Source organism: Heterodontus francisci, chromosome 39 (assembly GCF_036365525.1).
Source record: "Heterodontus francisci isolate sHetFra1 chromosome 39, sHetFra1.hap1, whole genome shotgun sequence".
NCBI classification, from domain to species: Eukaryota; Metazoa; Chordata; class Chondrichthyes; order Heterodontiformes; family Heterodontidae; genus Heterodontus; species Heterodontus francisci.
The window spans coordinates 16,096,915-16,105,601 of NC_090409.1; the positions used below are offsets into that span (position 1 = coordinate 16,096,915).

At 41.6% G+C, this 8,687-nt stretch overlaps 1 pseudogene; it reads left to right on the top strand.

Annotated features, from left to right (window-relative positions):
* Window positions 1-4,920: 4,920 nt before the first annotated feature.
* Window positions 4,921-6,815, top strand: LOC137352814 (probable G-protein coupled receptor 139; annotated as a pseudogene).
* Window positions 6,816-8,687: the final 1,872 nt, after the last annotated feature.

Genomic DNA, 8,687 nt, shown 5'->3' on the forward strand with positions numbered 1-8,687 from the left:
GACAGGCAGCATAATCGGCACAGGCTTGGAGGGCTGGATGGCCTGTTCCTGTGCTGTATTGTTCTTTGTTCTTTGATATTTAATGAAATGCAAAATGAATATTCGGAGGAGACATGTGACCTCAAACCAATTCTGACTGGAGATAAATCAGGGATCTTGGTTACCATGAGAACAAGAAACCCAGATCAAAGACATTTTTGAATGTAGTGTGCAAGTTTGCAACACCTAAAGGACAATACAATTCGGACTCACAGAACGTAAACATGGAGCCAGAGGTTCCAAAATGCAGATTCGAGCTGCAATGTTTAACACCTGGAAACAGAGAGCGGTTTGTGTTATTTTGCTGTGCTGAGAATTTTGGATTCTGAGAATTGTAAAATACAAGTCACTGTTGACTTTTAATCTGAAGAAAATCGACTGGTTTTCCTGGGTCTGGGGACTGAGATAAAGAAACAAAGAGCAGCATCTGGTGAAGAACTGGAAGAGTGAGTGAGTGATAGCGACAGAGAGAGAGAGAGAGAGAGAGAAAGAGATAGAGAGAGAGGGAGGGAGAGATAAGCCAGTAAGCTGTCTTGAGGAAACAGCTTCTCTCAGATTACTGAGTAAAAGGATGCTAAGATTTGTGACCAGATCGACGGCTCGACTTCGCAAAGGAGAAAAGACCAACAGAGTCACCAGAGATTGTTTTAATACCGGAAGTCAAGTCCACTGTATCTCTTGGCCAAAAGCTTCTATCTGTTTCCCGAAGACCTTGTACCATTTGTTCATGAGAAGGATTGTTCCTTGTCTGAATTATCTAAGCCTGCCATAATTTTGTACATTTCATTAACTTTCCCCTCAATCTCCTTTGTTCTAAGGAGAATAACTCCTGCTTTTTAAATCTAACCTTCTAACTAAAACACTCCATCCCGAGAACTATTCTGTTAAATCTCCTCTGGACCCTACCCAGGACTCTCACATCCTTCCTAAAGTGTGGTGACCAGAACTGGACGCAATAAACCAGTTGGGGTCCAACCAGAGATTTATAAAAGGTTCAGCATATCCTCCATGATTTTGTAATCAATTCCTCGATTTATGAATGCCAAGATCCACTATGTTTTACCAACCACTCTCTCAGTATGTCCTGCCGTCTTCAAAGATCGATGCACTTGCATCTCCAGTCCCCTCTGTTCCTGCACACTCCATAGAACTGTGCCTTTAAGTATATATTATCTTTCCCTATTCCTTCTGCCAATGTTTATAACCTCACACTTGCCTGTATTCATTCCCACCTGGTAGCTCTCTGCCCACTCTGCTAGCCTATCTATGCCCTGCTGCAGGCTGTTCATATTATCTTCTCTGTTTGCCTCACCTCTAAATTTGGTGTCATCAGCAAATTTTTAGAATCTACTCTGTATTCCAAGATACACACACTTTATATTTATAATTCCATTTCTCCAGTCTGAAAAGCAAATATCTACCAAGACTCACCGCTTTCTGTCCTTAAGTCATTTTTGTTTCTCCAAATGGAATCTCACCTTTCTATTCCAAGAGCCTTAAAATTCTTAACGAGCCTTTTATGTGATACTTTATCAAATGCTTTTTTTGAAAACAGTTGAAACAACATCGACCACATTCCCATCATCAAACTTCTCGGTTACTTCTTCAAAAATTCCAATACATTAATCAAGCATGGTCTGCCCTTTCCAAATCTGTGCTGCGTGTCCTAAATTAACTCGAACCTCTCTGAGTGTCTGTTGATATTTTCCCAGATTACTGCTTCTGTAACCCTTCCTGCAACTCATGTTAAACTAACTGGCTTGTGGTTGCTTGGCCTGTCCATGCGCACTCTCCTGAATAAAAGTGCCACATTTACCACTCGCCAATCCTCCCCCATATCCAGGGAGGAATGAAATATTGATGAAAAGCCTTCCATTATCTCCATCCTTACTTCCTTTAGCAACCTGGATGCAGGCCATTCAGAAGAGGTACATTATCTACCCAAAGCATAGCCAGCTTTTTTAGAACCCCACACCTCAAATATTATTCTCTCCATTGCCTCTGCTCTTTCTGATTCTACTGATAGTTTGTCAACCTCCATTTCATTAGTGAACACTAGGCAGGGTGATCTCCAATTGTTTTCAAACATTGTCCACATCCCAAAGGAACCAAACCAATATCTCACAAGCAAAATCCAAAACAGCAAGTCAGAATCTCCTGATCCTCATAGACCTTGACATATCTCATCTCCATAAACCTCTTTCCCATGCCACCAAGCTTTATTTTATTATTGGGCTTAAGAAATCTGATTTCCTGTAAAGTTTGTTTTGAAACAAGACCTTAAGTGCCCTTCCGACGACCTCTTTTAAACATCAAAGTCCAACATCAATTTCAGTTCTCCAATGAATCCATCTCCTCAATTCTAACACCACAAATCCTCAAAATATATTAAACAATCAAATAGCAGCAGCATCATAACACAAGTCAGGAAGCGCATGGAATACTCTGCACTTGCCTGGATGAGTGCTGCTCCAACTACACTCAAGGAGCATGGTACAATTCACAACAAAGTACCCCATCCACCACCTTCAACATTCATTCGCACCACCACATATGCATAGTGACAGCAGTGTGCGCAATTCATAAAATGCCCTGCAGCAAATACTCCATTAAATGCACATTTAAAACCCTGACCTGTATTACCTAGAAGGTCCAGGGTAGCAGATGCATGGGAACACTCCAATCCACTAGCATCCTGACTTGGAAATTTATCATGGTTGCCTCATTGACTCTGGGTCAAAATCCTGGAACTAACGTCCGAACATTACTGTGATACAGCTACAGAACATAGGCTGCAACATTTTAAAAAGGCCCCTCACCAGAACCATCTCACGGGCAATTAGGTATAAGCAATGTTTGTTGTTCAAGCAGCAGTGCTCACAGCCCAAGAACGAATAAAACAACAACAGCGAAAAAAAAAGACATACTTCCAGTGGTTTGTGTGTCCAGGACGAGGGGATATAAACTACAAATTCGAGCCAGATATTTCAGGAGTGAAGTTAGGAAACACTTTTAAACGTAAAGGATGATAGAAGTTCAGAACTCTCCTCCTGAAATCACAGTTGATATTTGGTCACATTTTAAATGTGTTTTAAATCTTACATCAATGGACTTCTGTTAACCATCAGTGTTAGGGATATAAGGGAAAGGGTATAGAAGTGGTGTTCTGTCACAGATCAGCCATAACCACACTGAATGATGAAATAGGCTTGGGGAGCTGGTGGTGTGGTGGTGGTAAATGGTGTGCCTTTGATTTCATGTTTCTGGCACTGTTTCGTGCCAAATTAGTTTGTGAAACTTTATTTGACAGAGGAACTGTATTGGTTTTATTTTATTTATTTAGAGATACAGCACTGAAACGGACCCTTCAGCCCACCGAGTCTGTGCCGACCATCAACCACCCATTTATATTAATACTACACTAATCCTATATTCCTACCACATCCCCGCCTGCCCCTCTTCTCTTACCACCTACCTATGCAAGGGGCAATTTATAATGGCCAATTTATCTGTTAACCTGCAAGTATTTTGGTGGTGGGAGGAGACCGGTCTACCCAACGAAAACACACGCAGCCACAGGGAGAACTTGCAAACTTCACACAGGCAGTACCCAGATTTGAACCAATGTCGCTGGAGCTGTGAGGCTGCGGTGCTAACCACTGCGCCACTGTGCCGTCAGCACAGGCGGTGTAGGATTGTAGGGCGGTGTTCGTTTGAGGTACTTGATTTCATTGTGTGGCTGTGTTAGTTTGAGTTGCTTTGTTATATTGAAGTGCTGTATCAGATTGAGGTTGCGTAGATTTGAGGTGCTGAATCAATTTAAGATCACCTACTAGTTTGAGGTTCCAGAGTAGAGTCATTAGGCATAACTGCACAGAAGGAGGCCATTCGGCTCATTACGCCCATGCCAGCTAACTGTAGAGTAATCTAATCAAGTCTATTCCCCACTCTACCCCGGTCGGCCTGAAAGCTTTCTTTCTCATCCTTCTTCGTTTTGAAATCATTCATTGTTTCAGCTTCCATCACCCTCCGAGGCAGTGAGTTTCAGCACTCGCTGCAATTATTTTCCTCATATCCTCCTACATCTCTTGCCTAAAATCTTATATCTGTGCCCCCCAGTCCTTATACAATCAGATATTGGGAACAACATTTCTGTCTAACATATCAAAAACTGTCATCATCCTGTGCACCTCCATCAAATTTCCCCTCTATCTCCTTTGTTCTAAGGACAACAGGCCCAGCTTGTCCAACCTAACCTTGTAATAAAAATTCCTCAACCCTGAACCAATCTGGTAAATCTCCTCTGTACCCTCTCCAGGACCCTCATATCCGCCTCAAAGTGCGATGATTCGACCTGGATGCAATTCTTGAGTTGTGGCTTAACCAGCAACTTATAAATGTTCAGCTAAAGCTTTCTACTGTTGTACTCGAACTTCTATCGATGAAGCACAGAATTCCATCGTCTTTCGTAACTATTCCATCAATAATTCCTGTCACCTTCAGAGGTCTGTGCATATGAACTCCAAGATCTGATTTCATTAAAACGGATGTCTTTCCGTTATAACATAATTTGAGGAGCTACATTTATTTAATTTTGCTATCGAGAAGAATGTATGTCGCACTGTTTTGGGTAATGTTTGGTCTCAGGCTATTCTTTTGCGTTTACAAATTTAATCTGAGCATTAAATATCACCCATCATAACAGCGACATAACTTGCCTGTCCCAATTGGTTTGCTGATATTTAAAAAGATGTTGCAATTTCATTGTCCCTACGGAGACTTGACAGGGGATAAATTAAAGGTTCTGGGATTGTATTAACGTAAAATTTAATTCAAAGAGATTGCCTGCTGCACGAGAGGACAGATCGCTTCTGAGAAAAAATGCTCAGAATATTTGTCATTATCGATAAAATATATTACATGATGACTGCTGTCATTGGTGTTCCTGGTACGTACCAGTACATTTGAAGATGTGTTAATCCCTATGGTAGCTGGTCTCTGTTTTTTCTCTGTGACTGATAATGTGTAGTGTTCAGTGTTATATGGGAAGCCAATCAGTACTGGCCAATGGAATGGGTAGGCAAGTGGCAGATGACATTTGATGCAGAGAAGTGAGAAGTAATTCATTTTGGTAGAAAGGCCATGGAGTGTCAATATAAAATAAAGGGTGCACTTATAAAGAGGGTGCAGGAGCAGAGGAACTTGGGTTTATCTGCGCATAAGGCACTGAAGGTAGCAGGACAAGTTAAGAGAGTGCGTAATAAAGCTTCATAGGCTTTATTAATAGCGACATAGAGTCCAAGAGCAAGGAGGTTATATTAAATCTGTGTACAACATTGGTTTAGCTTCAACTGGAGTAATGTGTCCAGTTCTGGGGCCGCATTTTAGGAAGGTTGTGAAGGCATTGGAGAGAGTGCAGAGAATATTTACAATAACGGTTCCTGGACAGAGGAACTTCACTTAAGAAGATACATTGCACAGTTTGGGGCTATGTTCCTTGGAGAAGAGACGGCTGAGAGGAGATTTAATAGTGGGATTCAAAATGATGCAGGGTCTGGACGGAGCAGGTAGGGAAAAGTTGTTTACATTCGTGAATCCAGATGCCAGAATTCCTGAGAGCGGTGATATCGCCCTACCAATGTAAAAGCCGTTATCAGGTTAAATCAAACGCTGCAAGCTTCAACAAAATATTTAAATTTCCAGCTCGCCTCCCTGGAGGTGTTTGGCTGTCCACCCCTTGTCCCACCTCTGTTAAACATGGCAGTGGGTGGGTTGGGATCAGATTGAAATTTTTGAAATGTTAACTACTGACCTCACCTCAGCCCACTTGTTATTGTGTGCTAAAATACAGCCCTTTCTGTCTGGGCTCAGACACGCAGAATTTTTGATCAGTAATTTCCTTTCACTTTCAGTTAATGTAGTGGCGATTGCAATCCTGTCCCGGGGAAAGTGTGGACTCTCCACCTGCACTACTCGCTACCTGGTGGCCATTGCAACGGCAGATTTACTGTTCATTATCATTGATGTCATACTGTATCAGATGAAATTGTATTATTTCCAGGGATCTTTCCTTCATATCACCCCTGTGTGCATTGTTAACAGTTACCTGCTTTATGTAGCTTCAGACTGTTCTGTCTGGTTCACTGTCACTTTCTCCTTTGATTGATTTGTGGCCATTTGCTACCAGAAGCTGAAAACGATATATTGCACCAAGAACACGGCAGCTGTGATTCTAGCAACAACCTGCATTCTGTTCTGTTTGAAAAACATACATTACTCTTTACTTTACATTAGAAGGTGAAGTGGTAATCGACAATGTGCCTTGGTCCTGTAATATGAAGCCAAGCTATTATAGTGAGGTCGGATGGGTGGTCTTTGACTGGTTTGATAAGGCATTTACACCACTGCTCCCATTCGCTTTAATTCTGTTTCTAAACTCCCTGACAGTCAGATACATTTTAGTGGCCAATCAAATCCGTAAGGGACTGAGGGGTCAGAGCAAGGAACAGAAGCACAGTGACCCAGAGATGGAGAGCAGAAGGAGGTCTGTGATATTGCTCTTCACCATATCCGGAAGCTGCATACTTCTGTGGTCACCAGATGTTATAAATTACTTATATTATAACATTGCAGGAATAGATCCAAACTATTACAACAATTCTTGGCATATCTTTGAAAGAATCGGATATATGCTCCTGAGTTTAAGTTGCTGCACAAACACATTTATTTATGGGGTGACTCAGTCCAAATTCAGAGAACAATTCAAGAGTGCATAAAATATCCGGTAACATCAATTATTCAACTCATTAAAAAGCGGCACTATTGATAACCACCCAGAGGAAGCTCCCAGATCCTCCAGTTCATCAATGCAACATTTAGAACCAGACTTCCCGTACGTGAATTATACCAAGACTATCTGCTCCATCTTAAGAATCAAGCAGTAGGGAGGCAAAGCATTAATTTTGATTGACAGTTCGAAAAATTTCCTTTGACACAGGAACATTAGTTTTCCATCAACTCTTCTGTAAAGAATCGATTAAGCTATTTCTAGCAGTAGGTCGTTTGCCACTTTCACAGAAAGAGCCTCGTCAATAACTTGGCAGGCAGAGCTGAGTTGCCCTTTAGAGGATTGCATTATATAGAATATAAATCCCAGAGGCAGCTCGTTCGCCCCAACTCCTCTGTGCTGGTGTTTATACAACACAGGACATTCCTCCCATTTGATCTGCCTCAGCTCAGCATTCCAGAATATATTTCTATTCCCTTTTCTCTCATGTACTCGTTTAGTTTCCCTTCGAAAGCACCTAAACTATTTTTGTCATACACTTTAGTGACAAATCCCACATTCTAGCCACTCTGTGGGTAAAGAGGTTTCTCCATATTTTCCTGCTGAAATTATTGCTGGCTATCTTGTATTTATATTGCTTAGTTTTGATTTCTACAGCAAGTGAAATAATTCTCCACATATCTATCCTGTCAAATCCATCCACAATGTTAAAGACATCTATCCATCCTCCCTTAAGTCTTCTATCTTTTACAGAATCTCTCTGTTGTGGTACCATACAATAATCATTGTGAGCATGATGTCGTTTTCTGCAACCTCCTCCACACACTTGGTTCCCTAATTACACAATGCAACCCTCTCCCTGGCAACTGCCTGAGGCTAATGCAGACTGCTTACAGTATTGGTGCGGTATTTGAGTGTGACATGAGGTTCACACCACAAATCCATTTCATCACCAAGACTGTTCGCTTCCAATTCTGTATTATTGCCTGTGTTCACCTCATCCCAGCTCATTCGCTGCTGAAACTTGTATTCATGCATTTGTAACATCTAAACTTGACCATTCCAATGCACTTCTGGCCGCCTTCCCACGTCTTCCACCTCCATAAGTTTGAGCACATCCAAATCGCTGCCTTTTGTGTCCTACCTTGCAACAAACTCCATTCGCCATCTCTCCTATGATACAGTGTCTCTTGGAGCAGCAACATCTCAGTATTAAGAATCACATACTTGTCATCAAATTGCTTCTTGGCCTCGTCCAGATATCTGCTGTCCTGCAGCTCTGCACCCATGCACGTCCCCAAATTGGATCAGTCCACAATTTGTGGCTATGATCTTCCTATGGCCCGAAGTTCTGGAGTATTCCCACCTATTCATCCCACAAGAAAGCTGATTGCCGTTCTACCTCTCTTTCTGTCTTCCTTCAAGATACTTTACAAAAACGTGTTTTGATCATATTACCTGAAATCTCTCTGCATGGTTCAGAATAACATTTAAGTTGGTAACGCTCCTGTCATGTGCCTTGGGCCGTTCATTTAAGTTAACGGAGCTATATAAGTCGATGTTCATTTTCCTACTCTAAATATAATTTGCACTTTCCTCGTTGCTTTTCTGTCCATTTTATTATATGAAGAGCAAGACTATGCATCGTATTCTACGTTTGGCCTGAACGGGGACCTGTACAGGTTTAACTTAACTTCTACTGCTTATGAATGTTATACCCCTACAAATAAATCCCAATGCTTTGTTTACGTGTTTAGTTGCTTCACTGATCTGTGCATTTAATGATTTGATCACCTGCACCCTTGATCGCTTTGATCCTTTAGTCCATTCACTTCCCTCTTGACTGAGGAAAGGGTCATTT